This window comes from Budorcas taxicolor, chromosome 25 (assembly GCF_023091745.1).
Source record: "Budorcas taxicolor isolate Tak-1 chromosome 25, Takin1.1, whole genome shotgun sequence".
Taxonomy (NCBI): Eukaryota; Metazoa; Chordata; class Mammalia; order Artiodactyla; family Bovidae; genus Budorcas; species Budorcas taxicolor.
The window spans coordinates 11,950,162-11,971,996 of NC_068934.1; the positions used below are offsets into that span (position 1 = coordinate 11,950,162).

Genomic DNA, 21,835 nt, shown 5'->3' on the forward strand with positions numbered 1-21,835 from the left:
CATGAGAAAAAAACAAGCTGATTATGATCAAATAATATTAGTTTCTCAGGTGTTCACTGAAAAGAGATTGAATTGTCTGTCAAAAGATAAACAAACTTTTCAGGTTTCTTGGTAAAGGTATACCCAAATCAATTTCTATGATAGAATCTGGGTAATCTGGATATAATATATGATCAATAAATATTTGTTGGATTTTGCTAAGCTGCTAATAAGAATTGGAGCAAAACTTTGTGAAGGGAAAGTCTACCTATATCTATCTATATATAATATACAGTAAGATGTATGGTTTTGTAGAAACATGGAGCATGAGATAATAGGAACAGGCAGGTCAGTAAAGCCCCAGGTTCTTATTCTGAAATATAACCTTTATGATGGCCAAAATTCTCAACGAGAGTCTGGCTGGGTGGGGGTGACTGGAAAGCGGTGCAAAGCGCAATGTGGGTGAGTGGTTGACTTATGGAGGTCTAACAGAGCTTCGGGAGCGGCCCTCACTGATACGGAAGAGCAGAGTAATTTAGGAAGATGGGGCAGATTCAGATACCTACAGACAAAAGGTTTGAGGCAATGAGAAGGGCTGCAGGCATAATGGACAAGGACAAATACAACCTAGTCTTTGATTAAGTGAGTACAAAGTGCTTGGTAAGTACTAGCTGTTCTCAGTCTTAGACCCTAACCTCTAATGCCCACAAGGACCAAGCCAATCACAGAAACAGATGGATCAGGAAGCAGGGGGAGAGTAGGGAATAGAAAGCCCATGACTTTCCAAAGGTGGGGGCATGCAGCAGCAACTTGGCTCCACTGGGTGGGTCCCAAAGGGAAATGGGATCAAGAGTTCCCAGATCACTCCATTTTTCAAGAGAAGTCAGAAATTTGAATTTTTTAATACAGTTTTACAGGCAACTAACTCTCAGCAGAAGTCCAAACTCTATGTGTACCAACCAAAGCATGTCTAGTCTAAAGGCTGCCCTTTGGGAGACACCTGCCTTGGAACTGAAAGTCCTGAGCAGATTCTGCAAGCCAGACTGGGCCGCAGGGGAGTGGGGAGCCAGAACTGGAGTACAAGGTCGAGACTTGGTTACAGGGACAAGTGATTAAAACTGGGACACAGGGTCAGGACGAGAATAACAGCAAGCTTGACTTAATGCTGAATCACCTGAACTACTGAACTAGGGCTTCTTAAATCTCTCTGAACAAGAGTCATTTGGGGTCATGCTGGAAATGGGGTGAAGCTTACTGGTAAGAATCAAGTGGCCCCAGTTGTGAAAAGTAAAGGACTCTGTTGGAAGGAAGCATAGCAATTATTAAAAACACATAATGTTCCTATTCTCTCTGTCACTCTTTCTGCTTTCCTTTATTCATCAAAGATTTGTATCTGGATTGGACTTTACTGGTGGCTCAATGGTTAGGAATCCGTCTACTAATCCAAGAGATGTGGGTTCAATCCCTGGGTCAGGAAAATCCCCTGGAGAAGGCAATGACAGCCCACTCCAATATTCTTGCTGGAAAATCCCAGGGGGTGCCTGGTGGCCTACAGTCCATGGGGTCACAAAAGAGTTGAACATGACTTAATGACTAAACTACAACAAATATCTGGATTACTGTATACCTGACATTATAAGTGCTTAACAAAGATTAACTCAATTAATCCTCATAACAAAAAAAATCCTCATAACAACCTTATGAGACAGGTACTATTGATTTCTCCATTTTACAGATGAGAAAACTGAGTAATAAAGAGATTAAGTAACTGTCTCAAAATTGCATAGGAAGAAGCCGAGCCAAGAAGGAACCTGGGTGTCCTAGCTGTAGAGCGTGAGGCCTTCCTTAACTCTGATCTTGTGACAGCTTGTTTCCACCTTCCCTCCCTTCTTTTCTACCTCTCCGCCTAAGAACAAAGTTTTCTCACTTAGCCCTTGGCAACATGCAGTTTTTGGTGGAAGACAGTTTGTCATAGCAGCTTCAATACCTTTGGGAGAGGGATGCACACGTGCACACACACACACACACACAATTGTATGTATTATTGTATATATTATATATAATACATATATAAAAGGATTCTATGGCTTTATTATAGTAAATCTCTTTACTATATCCATTGGCATCATCCAAAGCAGATGAGCATGCTTTGAAGAAGTAGACATGGAGCCCAGAGAGTTGGTTTTGTAAGTAGGACTGCTTACTTGCAGTAGACCCATGTTATTGCAAAGCCTTCGTTAAGGTTCTCATGACTCACTTCCAGATGCCTTCATGTACACATAATTTGCCAATAAGAATCTAAGAATTTTGAACAGACATGCTGGATTGGTATCCCAACTAATTAGCTAGTAAAATTGGCCAAATATAACAAATTAATTGAAGTGTTCTTGTTCTCTTAAATATCAATTCTTTGATATTTTAAAAATGTATTTCTTAATTGGAAGATAATTGCATTAGTGTGCTGTTTTCTGCCATGCAATAGTATTGTTGTTAGATTTTTTTTTCATGTTAGGAGTACTTTTAATATTTATTTTAACTGGAGGATAATTGCAATATTGTAATTTTTTGCCATATATCAGCATGAATTGGCCATAGGTATACAAGTGTAGCCCCGCATCCTGAATCCCCCTCCTACCTCCCTCCCCACCTTATCCCTTTAGGTTCTATGTTGTTGTTCAGTTGCTCAGTCATGTCCGACTCCACGACCCCATGGACTGCAGCACACAGGCTTTCCTGTCCTTCACTATCTCCCAGAGTTTGCTTAAACTTGTGTTCATTGAGTTGATGATGCCATCCAATCATCTCATCCTGTGTCACTCCCATCTCCTCCTGCCCTCAATCTTTCCAAGCATCAGGGTCTTTTCCAGTGAGTCAGCTCTTTGCATCAGGTGGCCAAAGTATCGGAACTTCAGCTTCAGCATCAGTCCTTCCAATGAGTATTCAGAGTTGATTTCCTCTAGAATTGACTGGTTTGATTGCCATACTCTCTAAGGGACTCTCAGGAGTCTCCTCCAGCACCACAGTTCAAAAGCATCAACTCTTCAGCACTTAGTCTTTTTTTATGATCCAACTGTCACATCCATACATGACTGCTGGAAAAATCATAGCATTGATTATACAGACCTTCGTCAGCTTAGTGATGTCTCTGCTTTTTAATACACTGTGTAGGTTTGCCATAGCTTTTGTTCCAAGGAGCAAGTGTCTTTTAATTTCATGGTTGCAGTCACCATCAGCAGTGATTTTGGATTCCAGAAAATGAAGTCTGTCACTGTTTGCACTTTTTTCCCCATCTATTTGCCATGAAGGGATAGGACTGGATGCCGTGATCTTAGTGCTTTGAATGTTGAGTTTTAAGCCAGCTTTTTTACTTTCCTCTTTCACCTTCATCAAGAGGTTCTTTAATTCCTCTTTGCTTTCTGTCATTAGGGTGGTATCCTCTGCATATCTACAGTTATTGATATATATGTAGATATATAAATAAATAAATAGGTATATCTTCTCCCTTTGGAGCCTCCCTCCCGCTTCCCATCCCACCTGACCAAGTCATCACAAGATGCATACTCTAAATATCAATTTTAATATCTGATTTTGAATTTCTCAAAGGGATTTTGAAAAATTATCTTCAACATTTTTGTACATAATCCAAACCCTCTTTGAGCTTCCTTAAGAGTAGGATCTTTAGGGAAGTTTGCTAAATATGGCTAAACTATCCAAGTTCTCATGGCAATATGTTGTTGAGCTATTCATTTACTCTTTCTGGACCTAAATTGATCAATAAGATAGGAGTTGCAATATCAACCCCCGAGGTGTTGGTGAGGATCTTAATTAGGTTATGTATGTGAAATTATGCTTTGTTAACTTCCAGTTAATGGGGGTTTATTATTATTTTATTCAGTAAACACTTATGAAGTAACATGCTAGACTCCAAGAGAACATTAAATATTAATATCTTTCCCCAAGTCTCAACTATAAATATATTGTGTATTGAAAAATGGCAGATTGAGTACAAATTGAGATTGACATAGGTCTAACCCTCCTCTTTGTTCCTCGTTCACTGAGTGACCTTGAACAAATCACTGTTCCTTTTGAGGTCTACTTTCTCATTCCCTGGTGTTCTATGCTTTGTTTTCCTCTTTTCTGTCTCACATTCTAGTTGTTCACATAATTTCAGTTCTTTTTAATGAAGAAACAATTTCAGAGTTCCCCAGAGCATTTCAGTCATGTTGCATAAGAATATTTCCTTCTTTAAAATATTACCTACATGACAAATTTTAACTAACTCCTCCACAAAAATAATTTCATTATAAGTTAGTGTATTAATTTTGCCAGTTAGAAAATTTGGTTTTAGAAATATGTAATTCTTGCAGAAACGATTCCCTGGCATACATGCAAATAGCAGTCAAACAATAGGAGGAAATTTGTGGTCAAAGAAAAGTTTTAAGCAACTGTCTAGTAACGCTACAAAAGATATTCAAAGGAACTTCTGCATTTTTTTTTTTTAAGGAAAGAAAGTTAAGGGAAATTAAAACTCTAAGTGGTTTTACATGAATGAAGCCAGTGGTGAAGGGGTCACTGAAGTTCTTATGCAAGAATGTCTCATATAAAATCATTGTTGTATGAGGTCATGACAGTTTAGGACCTTAAATGAGACATAGTACAGACAAGCATAGTACAGACAAAGGAGAAAAGGAAAGATATAACCATCTGAATGCAGAGTTCCAAAGAATAGCAAGAAGAGATAAGAAAGCCTTCTTCAGCGATCAGTGCAAAGAAATAGAGGAAAACAACAGAATGGGAAAGACTAGATATCTCTTCAAGAAAATTAGAGATACCAAGGGAACATTTCATGCAAAGATGGGCTGATTAAGGACAGAAATGGTATGGACCTAACAGAAGCAGAAGATATTAAGAGGTGGCAAGAATACACAGAAGAACTGTACAAAAAAGACCTTCAAGACCAAGATAATCACGATGCTGTGATCACTCATCTAGAGCCAGACATCCTGGAATGTGAAGTCAAGTGGGCCTTAGAAAGCATCACTACGAACAAAGCTAGTGGAGGTGATGGAATTCCATTTGAACCATTTCAAATCCTGAAAATTGATGCTGTGAAAGTGCTGCACTCAATATGCCAGCAAATGTGGAAAACTCAGCAGTGGCCACAGGACTGGAAAAGGTCAGTTTTCATTCCAATCCCAAAGAAAGGCAATGCCAAAGAATGCTCAAACTACCACACAACTGCACTCATCTCACACACTAGTAAAGTAACGCTCAAAATTCTCCAAGCCAGGCTTCAGCAATACATGAACCATGAACTTCCAGATGTTCAAGCTGGTTTTAGAAAAGGCAGAAGAACCAGAGATCAAATTGCCAACATCCACTGGATCATCAAAAAACCAAGAGAGTTCCAAAAAAACATCTATTTCTGCTTTATTGACTATGCCACAGCCTTTGACTGTGTGGATCACAATAAACTGTGGAAAATTCTGAAAGAGATGGGAATACCAGACCACCTGACCTGCCTCTTGAGAAACCTATATGCAGGTCAGGAAGCAACAGTTAGAACTGGACATGGAACAACAGACTGGTTCCAAATTGAAAAAGGAGTACATCAAGGCTGTATATTTTCACCCTGCTTATTTAACTTCTGTGCAGAGTACATCATGAGAAATGCTGGGCTGGAAGAAGCACAAGCTGGAATGAAGATTGCCAGGAGAAATATCAATAACCTCAGATATGCAGATGATACCACCCTTATGGCAGAAAGTGAAGAGGAACTCAAAAGCCTCTTGATGAAAGTGAAAGAGGGGAGTGGAAAAGTTGGCTTAAAGCTCAACATTCAGAAAACGAAGATCATGGCATCTGGTCCCATCACTTCATGGCAAATAGATGGGGAAACAGTGTCAGACTTTATTTTTGGGGGGCTCCAAATCACTGCAGATGGTGATTGCAGCCATGAAATTAAAAGACGCTTACTCCTTGGAAGGAAAGTTATGACCAACCTAAATAGCATATTCAAAAGCAGAGATACTACTTTGCTAACAAAGGTCCGTGTAGTCAAGGCTATGGTTTTTCCAGTAGTCACATATGGATGTGAGAGTTGGACTGTGAAGAAAGCTGAGCACCAGAGAATTGATGCTTTTGAACTGTGGTGTTGGAGAAGACTCTTTAAGAGTCCCTTGGACTGCAAGGAGAACCAACCAGTCCATTCTGAAGGAGACCAGCCCTGGGATTTCTTTGGAGGGAATGATGCTAAAGCTGAAACTCCAGTACTTTGGCCACCTCATGCGAAGAGTTGACTCATTGGAAAAGACTCTGATGCTGGGAGGGATTGAGGGCAGGAGAAGGGGACGACCGAGGATGAGATGGCTGGATAGCCTCACTGACCTGATGGATGTGATTCTGAGTGAACTCCACGAGTTGATGATGGACAGGGAGGCCTGGCGTGCTGCGATTCATGGTTTCACAAAGAGTCGGACACGACTGAGCAACTGAACTGAACTGAACAGATAAGCAGGAATCCCCTATATGAAAGTTGAAATCAGTGAGGGAAAAGCAAGAAGCGAAAATCCCCATTTCAGCACTGTGTAGTTTCCATGTTTCATTCAATCACGTTATGCTTCCCCGTTATATATTGAGGGCTCCCCAGGTGGTTCAGTGGTAAACAACCCACCTGCCAATGTGGAAGATGTAACAGATGGGTTTGATTCCTGGGTTGGGGAGATCCCCTTGAAGGAGGGCTTGGCAACCCACTCCAGTATTCTTGCCTGGAGAATTCCATAGGCAGGAGAACCTGGAGGGCTACAGTCCATGGGGTTGAAAAATAGTCAGGCACGACTGACCGAGCACATCACACACTATATACCGAATATTGTCTCATGACAGGTATGAAAAATACTCTGTTTTTAGAGGTTCAGAGTGAGTAGAGCCTGTGTGTTACCTGTAAGTCCAGCTCCCAGAGGTTGACTTGGTGAAAAGGTAGCATGTTCTCCCCTCTGTATTCTGTAGCCGGTTGGCATGGAAACATCCTCTCCTGACTATATCCATGCTTCTTCCCTTCCTTTAACTCAGAGTCCCTGAGTTCTAAGATCAACACCATCCTAACAAATACCCTTCTTTCTGCTTTAGGAAAATAAATTTAGAGAGATTCTAGAATGTTGTTTCCCTCCATTCCCTCCTTCCCCCAATCCCTCGCTCTTTAGTGTTCATTTCATAGTGGTTATATTTAGACCTGTTTTCTGGAAATATACCGTGGGAAGTGGTAAACTCAAAAAGCATGAGTTTTGAATCTTGTTAAGTAACTTGGATTTCAATGGATGCAAACCTCTCATCTTACAGATATAGTTATTCTAGCTCAACTAGAAAATGGTCGAGTTTGGTCTACCATTTACTGTTACTCCACGTAACAGTCAATTTTTGGTGTGTAACCAGCAACCACGAAACCAGTGATGTATAACGGTAAGTATTTATTTCTTCCATAAGAGTTTGCTGGTTGGCTGAGCTAGCTGCTTCAGGCTGAAGATTGCCAGGTTGGCTGGGGTATTACTGCTTCACATATTTGATTCTGGGGCCCAGGGGGTGGGACATTACTACCCAAAGTATGTTATTTTCACTGTGATGAAAGAGGACATGCCCAAGACACAAGCCACATATAGCCTCTGCTCACATCATATCCGCTAACACCCTAGTGGCTAAAGCAAGTCATATTGCCAGGTTCAAAGTGGAGGAAAGAGTGAATATTTGCTGAACAGGAAACTAACTTCTTGTTTAATTTCACCAAAACTTTAAATAAAATGGCTAAGAATGTATATATGACCCATTGTAAAAAAAAAAAAAAGTTAAAAAGAAAGAATCTTGGTCTTTAAAATTATTAGGAGGAATAAATGATTAAAATGTCAAAGGGACCTGATTCAACTGACACAGGGAATGGTTGTCTACATTACTGAGGTTGTTTAAGGGAAAATATAGAAAAATAAAAGGAACATCCAGGAAGTATGGGCAGTATGATGATTTTACTTCCCTGTGAGACACTTTGTTGTCTGAGACTTTGTTTCCAGAGATAGAAATAATCTTGGAGACAAGGAAGTTTCTTCCAGAAATTTCAGAACTATGTCTTCCCTTTTGGGAAAGTGAGGGAGAGAGAGAAGGAAAGAGGTTACAAAAATGTTGAGAGTCCTTAGTAGTATCATCCATCCTATTGATATTTGACTGCCAAGAAGATCATTTATATAAAAGCTATATAAAAACCATCATAATATTCTTATAATATTCCCAGTGAGATTTTTATAGAGCACTTTAAATGTGGAAGGTCACTGGGTGCAGATAGAGCTATAACTCTTGGGCGGAGGACAATAGAGGAGTTTAATGGGGATAAAACAGATGAAAGAAAGGCTGGCAGTGTGAGTGAAGGTTGGTGAGAAGAGAAGGGAATGAGAGAAAAGATAACGTGGACTCAGGGACATAGAGAAGCAATCAAATTAGCAGTGAGGTTCAGTTGGGAGGCAAAGAATGGGCTGGAGACTAGGAGGTGTTATTGAGCGAGGTTAATAAATGGCATTTCTGATTGATCCCAGGGGCAGGAAACCGAGAATAAGAGCCTTCTGAGGAGGAAGTTGCTGTGTTGTGGAGATGGGATGACCAAGCGCTTAGTCATAGAACTGGCCAGTTAGGTGTAAATTTATTTGAGTCACTTTGTACAATAATAGACCCTTGTGATTTAGGCTACTATTCACTTTTAATTGGATGGTTTTTCAGAATTATCCATGAATGGAGAGAAAGCAGAATTGTTTGTTTCTTTGAACCATTCTAGTGGTGAAATAGTTTGGAAGAATTTGTGATTTTGGTGCATGTTCTGAGTTGGGTTTGACTCTCTTGCGACCCACCAGGCTCCTCTTGCAGGCAAGAATATTGGAGTAGGTTGCTAATTCCTTCTCTAGGGGATCTTCCCGACACAGGGATCAAACCCACATCTCCTGAATTGGCAGGCAGATTCTTTACCACTGAGCCACCTGGGAAGTCCATTTAGTATATTTAGTTTTCAGCAAACAAGTTTGTTTCTTTTTGTGGTTTTTCCCATGAACACTGTTAAAACTGTGTTGTTGATATTTGTATCTGCTGGATTTGTAGTATTATCTAGAAATGAAAAACCTTTATCTGCCAGAAAACAGCTTCATACTGGCTTAACTATGCCCATCAGGCAATAGGAATTTAGCAGTAGACCCAAAGCTATCAAAATTTGGTCCACGATCCAGTCTAGCCAATCTAAATCCATTTCTCAACTGCTCCACTCAGCCAGTCCCTTTCCATTCGTTATTTTGCTCTAAAAGGCAAAAGATGGAATATCGTAGTATTTCTCAAACATTAATGTAGGTAAAAATCTTCTAGAGATCGTAAAAAGCAGATACTGATTTAGTAGGTTTGGAAATGGAGCCTGAGAGTCTTCATTTCTAATAAGCTTCCAGGTGAAGCTGATGTTCAATTATGCATCATACTTTGCATCACACTTTATGTAACGAATCTAATGAGAGAGACTAGGCTTTGAATTCAGAAGCAACTGGGTTCTCAGCCCACCTCTGTCTGCTAGTTAGTACTTGCTTAAGTTTGGGTTAAATCAAATTATCCATCAAAACCACTCTTTTATTATTTGTTAAATTAGAATAATAATATGTGCCTTGCTAACATCCGCTGGAATGTGGAAAAAGCAAGGGAGTTCCAGAAAAACATCTATTTCTGCCTTATTGACTATGCCAAAGCCTTTGACTCTGTGCATCACAATAAACTGTGGAAAATTCTGAAAGAGATGGGAATACCAGACCACCTGACCTGCCTCTTGAGAAACCTGTATGCAGGTCAGGAAGCAACAGTTAGAACTAGACATAGAACAACAGACTGGTTCCAAATAGGAAAAGGAGTACGTCAGGGCTGTATATTGTCACCCTTCTTATTTAACTTCTACACAGAGTACATCATGAGAAACACTGGACTGGAAGAAGCACAAGCTGGAATCAAGATTGCTGGGAGAAATATCAATAACCTCAGATATGCAGATGACACCACCCTTATGGCAGAAAGTGAAGAGGAACTGAAAAGCCTCTTGATGAAAGTGGAAGAGGAGAGTGAAAAAGTTGGCTTAAAGCTCAACATTTCAGAAAATGAAGATTATGGCATACAGTGGAAACAGTGTCAGACATTATTTTGGGGGCTCCAAAATCACTGCAGATGGTGATTGCAGCCATGAAATTAAAAGACGCTTACTCCTTGCAAGAAAAGTTATGACCAACCTAGATAGCATATTGAAAAGCAGAGATATTACTTTGCCAACTAAGGTCCATCTAGTCAAGGCTATGGTTTTTCCAGTAGTCACATATGGATGTGAGAGTTGGACTGTGAAGAAGGCTGAGCGCTGAAGAATTGATGCTTTTGAAGTGTGGTGTTGGAGAAGACTCTTGAGAGTCCCTTGGACTGCAAGGAGATCCAACCAGTCCATTCTGAAAGAGATCAGCCCTGGGATTTCTTTGGAGGGAATGATGCTAAAGCTGAAACTCCAGTACTTTGGCCACCTCATACGAAGAGTTGACTCACTGGAAAAGATTCTGGTGGTGGGAGGGATTGGGGGCAGGAGGAAAAGGGGACAACAGAGGATGAGATGGCTGGATGGCGTCACGGACTCGATGGATGTGAGTGTGAGTGAACTCCAGGAGTTGTTGATAGACAGGGAGGCCTGGCGTGCTGCGATTCATGGGGTCGCAAAGAGTCAGACACAACTGAGTGACTGGACTGAACTGAACTGACGTGCCTTTCAGAAGTTATTATTATTCTTCCTAGGATATAGAAGATGCTTAATAATTGTTCATTGTAAGACTGGTTGGAGGGGTCCCTTTGATAAAACAAAGCATGCCTTTGACTTAACCTGGAGCTCCTGAGACAAGAAATAGCTGGTTCAGTGGTAGGGCCAATAGCAGTTAGATAGGTCCATGGCCTACCTCCATCTAGATCTTTGCTGTTTGAAATGAAACCCATTGACTGGCAGCATCATTATTAGCTTGAAGCTTATGAGCACAGAATCTTAAGTTCCCACTGAAGACTTATTAAATCTGTGTTTTCAAGAAGAACTCCAGTGATTGCTGTGCATAGTAAAGTTTGAGAAGCTAGTCAGTGTGGCAGAAACTTCCTTTTTTTATTTGGATCCAGCTGTCTTTGTTCTTTCCCCACACCTTTTGATCTGCACTTGGCGCAACTGCCCTTTTCACTTGTTCACCTTAAACATATGCATAGGAAGTGTATCTATAGGAAAAAGAATCAGTTCAACGGATAGAGACATATTTAGGGGCCAAGCTTCTAGACCTGTTCTCTCCAAGACAGTAGCTATAAGCCTCGTGTGGTTATTTAAATTTATCAACATAATATAAAATTTAAAATTAAGTTCTTCAGTCTTACTAGCCACATTTGAAGTGCTCAGTAGCCAACATGGTGAGTACCATATTCAACAGTGTGGATATAGAATATAGTCATCATTCCAGAAAGTCCTATTGGACAGAGCTCTTCTAGATATTAAGAAAGAAATAGGAAGAAACTAATATTTATTGAAGGGACACTTTATTCTAGGTGTTTTATATATATATACATATATGTATATATATAAAATCAATGATATAATTACTCTCCCAACTTTTATGAGTTGGTTTCATTTCCATCTTCTTAGACTTGAGTATTTTTAAATCATCTGAATAATCATCGCTCTCCTAGGAAATTGTGGGGTATGTTCACATGGAAGACATGGTCCCTGTCCTCACGGCCCTTAAATGTTTGTAAATTTGAAGGTTCTTTTACATGACAACATGGAGGTAAATGCAAGCAATACTGAAAGTTTTCTTACAAGTTCCCTGATTCTCCTGTCATTTTCTTTCCATGAAATTGTAAAACTCCCATATAAACTGGAATAATTCCTTTTTTAAAAAAATCAAGAAATAGGTAGAAGACAGCTGATCTACTTATCCATTCAGAAATTGACTTCAATCTTTTTTCCTTGTGGTTCCCTTTTAGAGGGCACTTTGCTGGCCTCTCTACTCAGAACTGTTCATCAACATACCACTCACTCCCTGCACATGGGCTTGTCATATCTGACCTAAGGTGGGAAACGGAGAGAAAGTGACAGTTGGCCAAGGGAAGCATGTGAGGATGGACGTGAGTCACTCTGAAGGTACATGCCGCACATACCTAGGCAGATAAGCCACTGTTGCTCCAGGGAGCTCAGCCTGGCAGAGCAGGTTAAGATCAACATAGAAAGTGCTGGGGAGAATTTGTGTAGTTTCTCTATGACATTGCTATTCAAAAGGCAGTCTCTGAGCTGGTAGCCTGAGATTTTCCCAGGCCGATTACTAGAATTGCACAATCTCCAGCCCCACCTTGGACCTAAAGAATCAGGATCTCTGAGGTAAGGGCCAAGGAGTCTACATGTTTTTACAAGCATCCCAGGTGATTCTTATGCGCCCTAAAATCTGAGAGATGCTAGCAGACACCTGGAGAAGAGTCTTCATGGTAGACTGAAGAAGGAGTGAAGGGTAGGGGAGGAAATACTGCATACAAGAAGCATGAAATAAAGCAATAGCGACTCACTGCAGTTCAGTGTGACACACTTAGAATTAATTTGAGCCAGCATTTAGTCCTTGTGTTGTTTCTTTAATCATATAGGATGCTTTTAAAAAGCATGGTCTCTAGGTAGATAAATTCCTAAGTATTTTATTCTTTTCATTGCAATGGTGAGTGGAATTGTTTCCTTAATTTCTTTTTCTACTTTCTCATTATTAGTGTATAGGAATGCAAGGGATTTCTGTGTGTTGATTTTATATCCTGCAACTTTACTATATTCATTGATTAGCTCTAGTAATTTTCTGATGGAGTCTTCAGGGTTTTCTATGTAGAGGATCATGTCATCTGCAAACAGTGAGAGTTTTACTTCTTCTTTTCCAATTTGGATTCCTTTTATTTCTTTTTCTGCTCTGATTGCTGTGGCCAAAACTTCCAGAACTATGTTGAATAGTAGTGGTGAAAGTGGGCACCCTTGTCTTGTTCCTGACTTTAGGGGAAATGCTTTCAATTTTTCGCCATTGCCTTATGACCCAGCAATCCCACTGCTGGGCATACACACCGAGGAAACCAGAATTGAAAGAGACACATGTACCCCAATGTACATCGCAGCACTGTTTATAATAGCTAGGACATGGAAACAACCTAGATGTCCATCAGCAGACGAATGGATAAGAAAGCTGTGGTACATATACACAATGGAGGATTACTCAGCCATTAAAAAGAATACATTTGAATCAGTTCTGATGAGATGGATGAAACTGGAGCCAATTATACAGAGTGAAGTAAGCCAGAAAGAAAAACACCAATACAGTATGCTAACACATATATATGCAATTTAGAAAGATGGCAATGATGACCCTGTATGCAAGACAGCAAAAAAGACACAGATGTGTATAACGGAGTTTTGGACTCAGAGGGAGAGGGAGAGGGTGGGATGATTTGGGAGAATGGCACTGAAACATGTATACTATCATGTAAGAATCAAATCGCCAGTCTTTGTCTGATGCAGGATACAGCATGCTTGGGGCTGGTGCTCGGGGATGACCCAGAGAGATGTTATGGGGTGGGAGGTGGGAGGGGGGTTCATGTTTGGGAACGCATGTACACCCGTGGTGGATTCATGTCAATGTATGGCAAAACCAATACAGTATTGTAAAGTAAAAATAAAAATAAAATAAAATAAAATAAAAAGCATGGTCTCTCATGGTCTGTTGGAAGGAATCTAGCAGATAATGCATAGTGACAGTGTAGTTCATTCTAACACATCCCAAAGAATTCAGCCTTAAATAATGTTTTTTCAGAGAAACTAAGGTTAGGCATAGATGCTTCTACTTCGGATTCTGCTTTCGCTTCATAGAATTTATCATGTGTTTGTGTTAAGTCACTTCAGTTGTATCCGAATCTTTGTGGCCCTGTGAGCTGTAGCCTGCCAGTCTCCTCTGTCCATGGGATTCTCTCGACAAGAATACTGGAGTGGGTTGCTATGCCCCCCTGCATGGGGATCTTCCCAACCCGGGGATGGAACCCATGTCTGTTAGGTCTTCTAAATTGGTAGGTGGGGTCTTTACCACTAGCACCACCTGGGAAGCCCCCGAATTTCTCATGCTACCTCATAACTCAGACATAACTGAGTGGCTAAGCATGTGCGCACATACACACACCTTATAACTGTTCTCTAATGACTGATACTTCTTCCTAGAATATAAACACCTCAAGCACATACGGAAAATTTACTTCATCTTTCCCACCATTGTACCTCTATAAACTGGCATATTTTTGCTGGATTGGCTGGCTGAATAAATGAATGAACCAAGATGTTTGGAAACTGCTTTAAGGGAATAGGCTATAAAGAGCCATCTCATTTGAGGAAGTCAGCGAAAGGTAGAATTTTAGCTGGCTCTCTGAAGAGTAAGAGGTATCTAGGCAAAGTGAAGAAAATACATTTTAGGGAGAGGAAACAGAATGGGCAAAGATCATACATCTGGAAACTCATATGTCCTGACTTCTGTGTGGCTGAAGCTTAGAGCAGCAGTGTAGCATGTGGCTGGAAGGGTAAGGCTGAGTCTGATTAAGAAGACCTTGTTTGCTTGATATGAAATTTAGACCTTTCTGTGGTCCAGTAGTTTCATCTTTGCATGTGTTTGAGAATTTGTAGATATCTTTTTTTTCACTGCTGTACCTCTTGTTCTGTGCCTACGTTTGTAGTTGGTACTCTGAAATATATATTGAATAAATAAAGCCAAGAAGCAATAGTGATTACTTACGAAAAATCAGTCATGAGCTTTTCCTGAGCCTTTTCTATGCTTCCTTATCACCCTGCTGTTTTTGGCTTTGTTCCATTAGCCTAGAAAGCCTTATCCTCCATGTCCATATATTAAGATCCCATTAAATTATCACCTCTGTCAGGAGGCCCTCATCAGTCCTTCTAGGCACAATTAATGTCTTCTTCCTCCTTGATTTTATAGTGTTTTCTCACAGGAGGTTGCCTCCTTTAGTGGAAAGAGGATGGACACTGGGCTCCTTTGATCCTACCACACATTAGCTGGCTAACCTTGGACAACTGACTTCTCTGATACTTTTCCCTCATCTTTTCCCTCAAGTAGAAGGAGTAGTAACTGTCTTGCAAGGTGTATTATTTAGTATATATTTTCATATACATTTTGCAGAGACCAAAATAACAGTGCTCTTGCAAGACAGAAATGTATTTTTCCCACCTATGATAGTCCAGGAGTGAGTTTCCAGAACTGGAAAATCTGAGTTGCTCTACAAGGTCTTACGTGGACCTAAGCACCTTATCTACTTGCTCTGCCATCCTTGCGTGCTGCCTTTGTGCATGTAGCCTCCATGATGACATAGCAAGAAGCAGGTGGGCTCCTCCCTTTGAAAGCACCTCTGAGAAGCTAGAAATACAATTTCCCATTCTATCTCAAGGATTAGAACTTAGGCATAAAGCCACACTTAGCTGCAATGGATGGCCAAATGTATCTTCATTCTGAGCTGACATGGGCCCAGATAAAAATTGAAGATCCCATCCTATGGAAGGAAAGGACACTAAATATTTGGGGCTACCAATGGTCTCTGCCACACAGCATAATTAGTTATCTTTTCCAGTATGAGAGCTTTCTCCCAGGAAATGCTAAAGATGATCTATAAAGTACCAGATGCTTTTTCTTTATGTTTTCTCATCATTTCTAATATCAACATTTGCATATACTTTATAATAAATATGTTTTATCACATTTGTGCAGATACATACTCTAGTGCATATAAGATGCATGCTCACACACATTTTATAGACAGAAAAACTCAATAAAAAAACTATAGCAGTCACTGGTTGGAAGCATTAGAAACAACAATTAGATATTGCCTGCTCATAATAAATATTCAACAAATAATGACCATTGTTATTGTGCAGTATACTATTTACAACATTCTTCCTTGTTTAATAATCATCATTCAATATTGCCCCCAAATATTTAGCTCATCTTTAAATTCCAGGGACTATCCAAACTCAAGTCCATGCATAGAGTAGGATTTCAATTAAAGTTGAATTAGTTACTGTTGTATTCAGCTGTATTATTCAAATTTAGATGTTCTGATAGAGAATACATTTTTTAATCTACAAAAGTAACTTGCCAGGAAAATGTATGTGCTCTCATTTGAACCACATGATCTTGTGGATTGAGATGCTTGCTGCCATCTAAGAGTGGGGTGCCCAATTTATCAGCTTAATTTGCAAAAGTTTAACATGCTTGTTCATAAAAACTACTTTCAAGGTAAATGCTTTTAAAATACTTTTTTTCTTCATGTGCAGTTTTGAAATAAAAATAGAGGCAGTCATATATGATAAAGGAGATCACAGTTAGTTGGGTGAGCTCAAATAGAAGAAAGAGAAAAGAGTGATGGTTGAGTAAAAAGCAAAATCAGTAAAGGACATGATATCAGAGTAATAAAGAGAAGTGGATTAAAATCTTTATAGCATTTTCCTTCAATTTTAAGCACATTATCATTCCAATTAAATTAGAAACCCCTACTTCAAATTTGTCTCAAAAAAAAAAAAAAAAGAAAGAAAGCAGAAATACTAAAAGATTATTTACTGGGGCTTCAGGAATTTTATGTGATGCTTAGAGTAGTTTATAACCTTGCCTTTCCCTTGTTAAATTTCACTGGACTTTTAAATGGACTTTACTGCAGTGTCACTGTTTACAAACTAGTTCTTCAAGGGTGACTACAGGTATTTGTTCTTTGGGAAGTTAGACAAATCCAATGTTTCTATTGTGACTATTCTAATATAAATCATGATTTTCGTGCCCACACATCATTATTTGAATTTTTGCAGATCTTCTTTCTGTTGATGTCTATATATCTTTGGTTCATCCCTTTTTATTAAAAAAAAAAGTCTTTTTCTTAGTAGCTAGTTGTTTTTCTGAGAACTCTATAATACTGTCAGTGGAGATTACTTTGACTGTCTTTTCTGGCAGGTATAAACTCGTGTCTTTCTTGGACTTAACTGCTAGTCCTATAACACTGGGCAAGTTACATAAAAGTTCTGCACCTTAGTTGCCTCATCTATAAAATGGGATAACATCACCTGCCTCATAGGTTCATTCATTAAATGAAGTAATGAATATGAAGCACTTAATACTGAACCTAGTGCAGGGTCGTCAGTTACCTCTGATCTATGATTTTTTGTAGCAGAAATCCATCTTTAAAGTGAATAACATTTTGAGCCAAATCCTTTTTTGAAGACTTGGTTTTTAAAAGATGCAACTGATTCAGTTTGCTATGTCTATAACCACTGGACCTAAGGCAAAGTGGCCTTGTCGCACATGGATGCTTGCCAGAAGCCTTCTACTACACGGTTTTCAATGGTTGACTTCCCCATGTGTCTTCTCTTTCCTCAGTGTGTCATATCTCAGCCTAAATTATTTCTTGTCAATGGTCACTTAGGAGTTCCAGATTTGTTTGAATATTTGATTAGCAAGGCGAACTTTCCTGAGCTTTTTCCTTGGTGAAAAAGCATAGTTGCTGCTTCACAAGCAGCTTTACTAGCAATATGTTTTGATTATTCTGATTTCCATCAAGTGATCCAAATGATGTTTTGCCCAGAAGCGTTTTATTTTGGGAACTCAGGAGCATCGAACTCAAAGAATAGCAGTCTAATGAGGTTTTACATGAAGGAAATATAGTCAGGAGATAAAAAAGCCAGATAGGTCAAGCAGTGTGCTAAGAGGAGCGGTAAACAATAGCCCATCATAATCAGTATCTCTTTAAAGACAATTTCAGGGCATTTTTATGTGTTTGTTGCTTTAACACAAATTGCTAATACTTTTCCTGATCCCCTGAAGCAGTGGTTCTGAATTTTAACTGGACATTTTATCCCTTTGTGTGCTTTAAATATACTGACGCCTGAATTCCAGTAACAGAGAGTCCTTATTGGGCCTGACTGTAACCTGGGCATCAACACTGGAATATTGAAAACCTTTCCATGTGATTCCTGTGTGCAGCCCAGATTGAGAACCCCTGACAGAGTTGTCAAATGAGAGCACTGGAGGGGGGAGGAGACAAGATGCAAGATGGTGGGGTAGAAGGACTTGAGCTGAGCTCTGCTCATGGAAACATCAGAATCACAACTAACTGCTGAGCAACCATCTGCAAAAAAAGACTGAAACATCCGAAAACAATATTCTGCATCCATAGATTCTATATCCAAAGATATTGTACATCCAATAAGACAGTACGATGGTCACTTTTACAATATAATCAAATCCCATAACTGCTAGGTGGCAAACCACAAACTGGAAAATATATACCACAGAGGTTCTCACACAGGATTGAAAGTTCTGAGCCCCGTGTCAGGCTCCCCAGCCTGGGGTCTGTCATCAGGAAGAGGAGACCCCAGAGCATTTGACTTTGGAGGCCAATGGACTCGAGTGCAGGAGCTACACAGGTCTAGGGAAAACAGAGACTACACTCTTAGAGGGCATACACAATGTTTCCTGGCCACTGGGACCTAGGGCAAAGCAGTGGCCCTGGTAAAGTATGGGCCAGACCTACCTGGGGATCTTGGAAGTCTCCTGGGAAGGTGGCGTTCTGCTGTGACTCACTGTGAGAAGAACAGTGGTAGCAAAGGTCCCAGCCTATATTCACTACCCTGTGCTCTGCTAGAGGTTGCTGTTTAGGCACCAAGATTTGGCCCCATCCAACAGCCTGAAGGATTGATGGTTTTGAACTGTGGTGCTAGGAAAGACTCTTAGAGTCCCATGGACAGCAATGAGATTAAACCAGTCATGACATTTTACAGGAGGTAGTGATCAATACCATCCCCAAGAAAAAGAAATGCAAAAAGGCAAAATAGTTGTCTGAGGAGGCCTTACAAATAGCTAAGAAAAGAAGAGAAGCTAAAGGCAAAGGAGAAAAGGAAAGATATACCCTTCTGAATGCAGAGTTCCAAAGAATAGCAAGGAGAGCTAAGAATGCCTTCCTCAGTCATCAATGCAACGAAAGAGGAAAACAATAGAATCGGAAAGAGCAGAGATCTCTTCAAGAAAATTCAAGACACCAAGAGAACATATCATGCAAAGATGGGCACAATAAAGAATAGAAGTGGTATGGACCTAAGAGAAGCAGAGGCTATATTAAGAAGAAGTGGCAAGAATACACAAAAGAACTATATAAAAAATATCTTCATGACCCCGACAACCACAATGGTGTGATCACTCACCTAGAGCCAGATATCCTGGAATATGAAGTCAAGTGGCCTTAGGAAGTATCACTATGAATAAAGCTAGTGGAGGCGATGGAATTCCAGTTGAGCTATTTCAAATCCTAAAAGATGATGTTGTGAAAGTGCTACACTTAATATGCCAGCAAATTTGGAAAACTCAGCAGTGGCCACAGGACTGGAAAAGGTCAGTTTTTATCCCAATCCCAAAGAAAGTTCAAGCTACCACACAATTGCACTTATCTCACACACTAGCATAGTAATGCTCAAAATTCTCCAAGCCAGGCTTCAACAGTACATGAACCGTGAACTTCCAGATGTTCAAGGTGGATTTAGAAAAGGCAGAGAAACCAGAGATCAAATCAACAACATCTTTTGGATCATCAAAAAAAAAAGAGAGATTTCTAGAAAAACATCTACTTCTGCTTTACTGACTATGCCAAAACCTTTGACTGTGTGGATCACAACAAACTGTGGAAAATTCTGAAGCAGGTGGGAATACTAGACCACCTGACCTGCCTCCTAAGAAATCTGTATGCAGGTCAAGAAGCAACAGCTAGAAACAGACATGGAACTATGGACTGGTTCCAGATTGGAAAAGGAGTACGTCAAGGCTGTATATTGTTACCCTGGTTATTTAACTTCTATGCAGAGTACATCATGAGAAATGCTGGACTGGATGAAACACAAGCTGGAATCAAGATTGCCATGAGAAATATCAGTAACTTCATATATGCAGATGACACCATCCTTATGGCAGAAAGTGAAGAAAAACTAAAGAGCCTCTTCATGAAAGTAAAAGAGGAGAGTGAAAAAGCTGGCTTAAAACTCAACATTCAAAAAACTAAGAACGTGGCATCCTGTCCAATCACTTCATGGCAAATAGATGGAGAAACAATGGAAACAGTGACAGATTTTATTTTGGGGTATTCCAAAATAACTGCAGATGGTGACTGCAGCCATGATATTAAAAGATGTTTGCTCCTTGGAAGAAAATTTATGACAAACCTAGACAGCATATTAAAAAGCAAAGGACATTACTTGCCAACAAAGGTTCAGCTAGTCAAAGCTATGGTTTTTCCAATAGTCATGTATGGATGTTAGAGTTGGACTGTAAAGAAAGCTGAGCACCAAAAAATTGATTTTTTTTGAACTGGGTTGTTGGAGAAGACTCTTGAGAGTACCTTGGACTGCAAGGAGATCCAACTAGTCAATCCTAAAGGAAATTAGTCCTGAATATTCATTGGAAGGACTGATGCTGAGGCTGAAACTCCAATACTTTGGCCACCTGATGTGAAGAACTGACTCATTGAAAAAGTCCCTGATGCTGGGAAAGATTGAAGACAGGAGGAAAAGCGGACAACAGAGAATGAAATGGTTGGATAGCATCACTGACTTGATGGACATGAGTTTGAGCAAGCTCCAGGAGTTGATGATAGACAGGGAAGCCTGGCATGCTACAGTCCATGGGGTCACAAAAGAGTTAGACATGACTGAGCAACTGAACTGAATTGTAAAGGAAATCAACACTGAATACTCATTGGAAATACTGACGTTGAAGCTGAAGCTGAAATTCCAATACTTTGGCCACCTGATGTGAAGAGCTGACTCATTGGCAAAGACCTTGATGGTAGCAAACATTGAGGACAGCAAGAAGAGGAGGCCACACATGATGAGATGGTTGGATGATATCACTTATTCAGTGGACATGAACTTGGGCAAACTGCAGGAGATGGTGAGGGACAGAGAGGCCTAGTGTGCTGCAGTCCATCATCAGATAGGCTGCTTAAAGTCATCCTGAGTGCACAGCCATCTCTAAACATACCTCTTTACATGACTCTTCCCAATAGAGGGATATACATATGACACCAACCTTATGTCAGAAAGTGAAGAAGAACTAAAGAGCCTCTTGATGAAAGTGAAAGAGGAGAGCGAAAAAGTTGGCTTAAAGCTCAACATTCAGAAATCAAAGATCATGGCATCTGGTCCTATCACTTTATGGGAAATAGATGGGGAAACAGTGTCAGACCTTATTTTTCTGGGCTCCAAAATCACTGTGGATGGTGATTGCAGCCATGAAATTAAAAGACGCTTACTCCATGGAAGGAAAGTTATGACCAACCTAGATAGCATATTAAAAAGCAGAGATATTACTTGGCCAATGAAGGTCTGTCTAGTGAAGGCTATGGTTTTTCCAGTAGTCATGTATGGATGTGAGAGTTGGCCTATAAAGAAAGCTGAGTACTGAAGAATTGATGCTTTTGAACTGTGGTGTTGGAGAAGACTCTTGAGAGTTCCTTGAACTGCAAGGAGATCCAACCAGTCCATCCTAAAGGAGATCAGTCCTGGGTGTTCATTGGAAGGACTGATGCTGAAGCTGAAACTCCAATACTTTGGCCACCTGATGTGAAGAGCTGACTCATTTGAAAAGACCCTGATGCTGGGAAAGATTGAGGGCCGGAGGAGAAGGGGACAACAGAGGATGAGATGGTTGGATGGTATCACCGACACAATGGACATGGGTTTGGGTGGACTCCAGGAGTT

General features: G+C 40.1%; 1 protein-coding gene across 2 annotated transcripts in view; it reads left to right on the plus strand.

Moving 5' to 3' along the window:
• Positions 1–21,835, plus strand: part of DLG2 (discs large MAGUK scaffold protein 2) — a 1,427,480-nt gene that overhangs the window by 545,570 nt on the left and 860,075 nt on the right. The gene's annotated exons all lie outside the window — the stretch shown is intronic.